We start from the raw sequence: 8,210 nt of genomic DNA, 5'->3' as shown, positions 1-8,210 counted from the left end.
GAGTGATAAATGAGTTAGCAGAACACAAGGAGGTCAAATCTAAGTGCCTGCAGAGGCGATACTGGCCAGAAGTCAACGAATTTGACTCACTGGATCCCAGTTTGGTTCAAAAAGTGGAGACACCAGTACCTTGAAAGGTAAGGATTAGTGTTAATAATAATAAGAAAGTCTGTAAAAGGAAAAATTGGGTCCTCACATCTTCATTCCCACCTTTCTCAGCCTGGTGACCATCCCTCTGGAGAAATTTGAACCAGAGAGGATACTAACAAAGGGAACGGTGACATGAAATGCAAGAACGAAAACAGAATTTTAAATAAAAGTCTATATATTAAAACTCAAGAGCCTTACCAGCTCCCCTCCTTTGCCACTCTGAACTCAAGCATCCAGTTTATACCTTCCACTAGGGGCTGGGAGATGCTTGCCTGGAGAAACCGACCACACACAATAGAGAAAGGTCCTTTGGCTATTGACATATGGGGTTCAGAAAGCAGGCTGGCCAGGCCCCTACACCAGGGTTTCTTAACTTAAGTACTGTTGACATTTTGGGCCAGATAATTCATTTTTGTTTGTTTTGTTTTTAATATTTTTTGTATTGATTTTTAGAGAGGGGAAAGAAGAGAGAGAGAAAAACATCAATGTAAGAGTGAAACATCAATCAGCTTCCTCCTGCACTCTCCCTACGGGGATCAAACCCACAACCCCAGAATGTTCCCTGGCCAGGAGTGTGCCTGCAACCTTTTGGTGCCTGGGACCATGCCCAATCAAATGAACTGAGCAACAGCGGCCAGGGCTCTTGTTTTTTTAATCCTCATTCAAAGATATGTTTTTATGGATTTTTAGAGAGAGAGGAAGGGAGAGAAACATCCATGTGCCTCCCATACTTGCCCCGTCCAGGGATGGAACCTGCAGCCTACGTATGTGCCCTCACTGGGCATCAACCCCACAACCTATTTGGTGTACGGATGATACTCCAATCATCTGAGCCACCCAGCCATGGCCCAGATAATTCCTTGTTGGGGAGAGTTGGGGAAGATCTACCTGGTTTGCAGATGGCCATCTTGCTGTGTCCTCTAATGGAGGAGAGCCCGTAGGGAAGAAGCAAGCTTTCTCAAGTCTCTTCTTATGATGGCACTAGTCCCATCATGAGGGCTCCACCACATGACCTAATTACCTCCCACAGATCCCATTTTCAAATATCATTGCATTGGAGATTAGTGTTTCAAACATATGAATTTTGGACAGATACCTTCAGTTCAAAGCTCCTGATAGCTAATTGCCTTTTTAGACACAAACAGTCTCGGTAACAAATATTCCACTAACAACCAAACAGATGAAGCAATTTGATATACATACACACAAAAATGAGGTTTCATTCCTAGGCCATACACAAATAAATTCCAAATTAATTAAATGGACATATAGAATAACTTCATAATCCTGAGATGGGAGAAGCATTCTTGATTGGGTGGCGGGGGGAAGAATCCATGTGTTTTGTCATACAACATCTAAATTTTATCCACTAGGCATCATTGGCAAATTACCTAGAATTACGGCATTTTCAAAGGCTTCTGATACATTATAGGCATGAAAAGAAAAATTTAAAACATTTAATTAAATGTTCACAAAATATAATATGTCAACTGGACAAGTCTCACTTCTTTCAATGATCATATAATTATATTATAAGTGTAATACAATTTATATCAGGAGAACAAAAAGAATATTTTATACTTCATAATTTTGAAAGACTATACAAATTACTGCCATTTTTCAAAACTTTAAGAGAGGATGCTTCGTGTGGAACCTGGGAGCAGTGTAATGAGGTGGGTTGGATTCAGGGAAGAAGATGGGCCTTGGTTTGTCTCTGAGCCCTGGTTACCCCCAGATGTCCCTTGTTGTGCTGCCCAGCGTCAGCCCCATTTGGCCCTCATCCTGTTCTCCTCTGAGGACTCTTGACAGTGGTATAGCTCTCAGAACTACAAAACAATTCTTTAAAATGTGAAATTGTTTTCTGGCTTTGGACTTAGTTTCTTCTTCTCCGAGCTATGCTCTTCTTCCCCCCTCAAAGTAAACCTTCTAGAAATTGGCCCATACTATGCTGTTTCATGCATAATGCATGCTCAGTGAAAGACAGTAAAGCCCAAATAAAGTCAGCTTCATTTTCTCTGTTCTGGTACTATTTCCTCTTAATAATCTCTTAGGGAAGCAGTATCTGATTTTATAACATTTGTCTGCCAATTATCTTAATGATTCTACATACCAGCAATTTACCAGGATCTGTAATTGACAGTACCAATTACTCATAATTATAACTTTTTATAACCACATTTACATTTACGTCACCTCTCTATTCATTTTTCAGTGAGAAAAAGAGGACAAGTGAAAAAGAATTAGCTTCTCTTTTTATTCTCCCTTATAAGTACAAGAACAACCGATAAAGATATTTTAAAGTCCTGAGTTAGTTGCATACCATTTACATGCTTAGACCCATATCTAAGCAGTCATTTGAGTATTTGGGGCCTATGATATCAAAATGAAAATCCTATCCATGCTTTTTATTTTTTAAAATATTTTTATTTATTCCAGAGAGGAATGGAGAGGGAGAGAGAGAGAGAAACATCAATGATGAGAGAGAACCATTGATCGGCTGCCTCCTACATGCCCATACTGGGGATCAAGCCCGAAATACAGGCATATGCCCTGACCGGGAATTGAACCATGACCTCCTGGTTCATAGGTCGACACTCAACCACTGAGCCACGCTGGCTGGGCCATGCTTCTATTAAAGCATTTCTTACATTCAATTGCAATGAACTTTTCCCACAATCATCTCTCTTGAGTATTTTAAAAGTTATTTATCTCCATATCCTTAGGAAGAGCATGTTCTTAGCTCCTAGTAGATGTTTCATACATGTTTCTCAAATAACTAATTTGTACCATCCCATTGAATTGAAATAGAAATGATTAAACTATATTATAATGTGTTTTCCAATAATAACTGCCATTTGCAGTGAATTTCAAGGCTCCTGGAATCTATCTCCAGTAATTCTCTGTATACTGCATAATTGTTTTTTATGTCTATTGGGTTATCTCCATCATCATACTGATACACTCTAATTTCCTCTTATCTTAAAAAAGTTATTTGATCTCTTTTCTCTCTCCAGCTATTACCCCAAGTCTCGGCTCCCCTTTACATAGAATCCCTCCAAATGTTTTCTACATTGTTGCTTCCAGCCCCAATAGGAGAATGGGCAGGGTCAACTGGCTTGGCTGATTAATCATGTCCTGGGGGCAGCAAAAATGTAAAATCAGAGAAAAGGAGGTCTGGGGAAGATGCATGTGGATGGATTTCTGTGAGTGGGCACAGAGAGTGTGGGTTTTTGTGTTTTGCTCTAATACCTACCAGAAAACACCCACCACCAAGGAAATACTCAACAACCAGGTGGAATGACTAACTCCTCTTAGATGACCCAGTGCTTACACAATGTGCTCACATAAAGAGTAGTCATGTTGGCAGGGTAGAAGATATGCACAGGCTCAACATCACAGGTTCTCTCTCGCTGTGGCTGACCTTACTATTGCTGAAACTGACCTGGGAAGCAACAGAGACCAAAGTTATATTCTCACTATAGGAACCCTTGAAAAGACCAACTAGCTTCTTGGAAAAATTGATTATTTCAGATCCTTTTAATCCTGGAGGGGCGCTAATTAGTCTTTGACACTTACTTTGAATAAGGGTCTGACTTCTCTGCCTGCAGAACTTTTGACAGCACCACTCTTGAAGTGCTTACAGAATGTACTTCACCAACATGGGATCCCATGTAACACTGCCACAAACCAAAAAGGAGCCATTTACAGTGAAAGTGTAAGAGACCGTGAGCATAGGACCATGGGATGCACTTATCCTATTATATACCATGTTCCCCAGAACATCAACCTGATAGATCTTTGGAAAGGTTTGGCTATGGTGCCAACATGGAGACAATGTACAATGGGGTTGCCTCACAGTCCTTCAGGGTGTGATATGCATTTAACAATTGCTTGATGTAAGGTGCCTGTTCCTCACAAGTGTGCTACACAGATCCAGGAGCTTAGGAACTGGCTCCTCTCAGCACTACTCTCTTGGACCCACTTGCAGAATTTATGTTTCCTATCCCTACAACTCTGAGCTCTGCTGGATTAGAGGTCCTGGTTCCTAGGGAGGAGGGAATACTTTCGCCGGTACATAGCAATGTTACACTGAAATCAGAGCTACATACAACAAATGCCTGATCACTTTGGACTTCTCCTGTTCATGAGCCAACAGGCAAAGAAAGGAGTTACTCTCCTAGCAGGAGTTACTCTCCTTGATTATAATGAAGAGATAAGGTTGCTGACATATTGTAGATCAGGGAAGAGCTTGCAACTCTAAGGACTCAGAACATCCTTAGGTGCTTCCATTCCCAGTGAATAACAATGAACAGGCAAATGCAATAACTATGGTCTGACACAGTAAGGCCTCAGGCCCTGAGAGATGGAAGTCTAGGTCATGCCACCAGGCAAGGAATCCTGAGAGGTTGAAATACTGGCCAAGGATGAAGAAAGTATAAAATTAGTTGTAGAGGTGGGGAATGAAGAATATCAGTTATGGTCTTGGGAACAGCTGTAGGAATATGGACTATGGCTGGTTTATTTTAGAAATTATATATATCCCCCATCTTGAAGAGTCAGTTATCAGTAGAGCATAGTTCAGTGGTATAAGGGTTAGACTGTAACATATTTATGATGCCTCAGTTCATCTGATGTAAGTGTAGTTATGATGGGGTAGTTGAGGGTATCCCCCTCAACTGTACCATAGCCTCTCTATGCTTTTCTACCTAATAATATACCAATTTTATCAAAACTGCAAGTTTTGTTTTGTTTTGTTTTGTTTTTAAGTGATTCAACTGCCAGTGAGGGTGTTGTGAAATGTTAATGTTCAGAATTTCAGTTAAAAGATGATGTCACCAGCATAAGTAACAATATAAATAATAGATAAACTGGACATCATCCACATTAAAATTTTTTGTGCTTCAAAAGACACCATGAAGAAAGTGAAAACAACCCTCAAAATGGGAGAAAATTTTGCAAATCATGTTTGATAAGGACATGTATCAGGAATATATTAAGAATACTTACAATTCAATAATTGAAAGACAAGCAACTCAGTGAAAAATGGGAAAGGATATGAATAGACATCTTTCCAAAGAAGATATTCACATGGCCAACAAAGCATAGGAAAAGATGCTCAGCATCATTAACCATAGGGAAGTGCAGTCCAAACCACAATGAGCTACCACTTCACACCCTATAATCAGAAAGGATGACTATAATAATAAAAAATACAGATAATAATAGGTGTTGATAAGGATGTGAAGAAACTGGAACCATGTACATTGCTGGTGGAAATGTAAAATGGTATAAGCAGTCTCATAGTTCCTCAAAATACCATACCCACTCCTAGGTATGTACCCAAGTGAAATGAAAACATATATCCACCCAAAACTAGTACACAGATGTTTATAGCAGCATTTTTCATAATAGCCAAAAGTGAAAATAACCCAAATGTTCATAATTAATGAATTGAATTTTAAAAATCTGGCATATCCATACAATGAAATATTATTCAGCAATAAAAAGAAATGAAATACTGATACTTGGTACAAGATGGATAAAAGCAGAAAATGTAATGTTCAGTGAAAGAAGCCAGTCAAAAAGGGCCACATATTGTATGATTCCAATCACATGAAATGTTCAGAATAGAGACAAAAAAATAGATTAGTGGTTTGCCCAGCACTGGGGAAGTGGTAGGGAAATTGGGAGTGACTCCTAATAGGTATAGGTTTGCGGGGGAGGAATAATAAAACATATCCTTGGGTGAGGATTGAGAAAAAGTAGAGAGGGTAAAAAGGTCTAAACAGAAGTAAGTTTTCTGAATTTCATTCAAAGTGATACCAGTAGATTGTGATCAATTGCATATGTATGTTGTCACACCTAGAGCAAGTACTAAGAAAACTATATAAAGGGATCTAAATGTAATGGCACCAAACAACAGAGCATCAGAATACACAAAACAGTTGTGCCATCCCCAACCCAGGAAAGGGGCTGGCTGATGGGCTAGGACTACTTGTGTAGATACAATAGATTTGGGACAAATGCTTACATGCATGACACCGTTGCTGTGCAGGGAGCCAAAAGACGGGAAAAATATCACACTCAGGGGAGAGCTCCAAGGACCAAAGCCAAAGGCACATGTCTGGAGTAGTGGCCACAGGAAGGAAGACCTTCGAGGAGAATGCAGTCAAGCACTCAGAGCACAGAACTGTAGCATGAAACCAACAGCAGCAGGAACACCAAGGCAGAGTGAGGGATTTCTTGCTACAGTGGAACAAGTGGCGTGTCCAGATAGCATGTTGTGTGAAATCCAGCGATCTTTTCAAAGGCTTATGATATCATTAAAATTTGCAGATGAATGCATAAACTCCTTCCAAAAATATTTTTTAAAAGTACTAATATTGAGCGCTTCCTATTTGTCAGACAATAGCAATACATATGCATTATCTAATCATTTTCACAATAGCCCTATTATATTAGCTTTCTGTTGCTGCTGTAGCAAGTTGACATAACCTTGGTGGCTTACAACATCACAGATTTATTATGTTACAATTTTATAGGTCAGAAGTCTTACATGGCTCTCACTGAAATAAACTTCAGGCATTGGCAGGTCTGTGTTCCTTCCTGTACATTCTTTTTTTTTTTTTTTTAATATATCTTTATTTGTTTCAGAGAGAAAAGGAGGGGGAGAGAGAGAGAGAAACATCAATGATGATAGAGAATCATTGATTGGCTGCCTCCTGCACGCCCCCCACTGGGGATTGAGCCCGCAACCCTGGCATGTGCCCTTGACTGGAATCAAACCCAGGACCCTTCAGTCCGCAGGCCGACGCTCTATCCCAGTGGTTCTCAACCTTTCTAATGCCGCGACCCTTTAATACAGTTCCTCACGTTGTGGTGACCCCCAACCATAAAATTATTTTCTTTGCTACTTCATAACTGTAATTTTGCTACTGTTAATGAATCATAATGTAAATATCTGTGTTTTCCGATGGTCTTAATCTCTATAGCAGCGGTTCTCAACCTGTGGGTCACCTAAGACCATCAGAAAACACAGATATTTACATTACGATTCATGACAGTAGCAAAATTACAGTTATGAAGTAGCAACGAAAATAATTTTATGGTTGGGGGTCACCACAACATGAGGAACTGTATTAAAGGGTTGCGGCATTAGAAAGGTTGAGAACCACTGCTCTATCCACTGAGCCAAACTGGCTAGGGCCCTTCCTGTACATTCTTGATAGGATCTGTTTCTTGGCCTTTTCCAGCTTCTAGCTGCCCACATTCCTTGGCTTCTGGACCCCTTTATCTTCGTAGTTAGCAAAGGCAATTCAAGTCTTTTTCACATCACATTACTCTGCCCTCTTTTGCCTCATCCTTTTACTTTTAAGGATTGTGTGATTACATTGAGTCCACCCAGATAAATCCATAATAACCTCCCCACTTTAAGGTCAGCTGATTGGCGACCTTAGTTCCATTTGCATCCTTAATCCCCCTTAACCATGTAAGGTAACCAGGGGTCCTCAAACTATGGCCTGCGGGCCACATGCGGCCCGCCAAGGACATTTATCCGGCCCGCCAGGTGCCGCTGCCTGTCCTGCTTAGCAGCCGACTCGTCCCGGGCCCGCAGTGCGCATAGGAATTTGTTCATAGTTTTTTTTTTAAACTATAGTCTGGCCCTCCAACGGTCTGAGGGACAGTGAACTGGCCCCCTGTTTAAAAAGTTTGAGGACCCCTGGAAGCATTAGAATGTGGACATTTTCAAGGGTTGTTTTGCAGCCTACCACACCTAGGAAGTGGGTTCTATAATCCATAAGTTAACATTTGAAGCAGTGGTTCCCAACTATGGGTGATTTACTCCAGTAAAATGTGCAACAACTGGAGACAGTTTGGGTTGTCACAACTCGGGGGAAGGGCTACCGGCATTTAGTGGGTGGAGATACCAAGCATCCTACACTGCACAGGACATTCCCCTACAACAGAGAATTATCAAACTCTCAATAGTGCACTTTTGAAAAACCCTGGTCTAAAGAAATTGAGACTTGGAGAGGATAAGTATCTTGACTACACTCATA

Source organism: Plecotus auritus (genome assembly GCF_963455305.1).
Source record: "Plecotus auritus genome assembly, chromosome: 11".
NCBI classification, from domain to species: Eukaryota; Metazoa; Chordata; class Mammalia; order Chiroptera; family Vespertilionidae; genus Plecotus; species Plecotus auritus.
The sequence above is the reverse complement of the archived record's forward strand: the minus strand, read 5'-3'. Positions refer to the sequence as shown.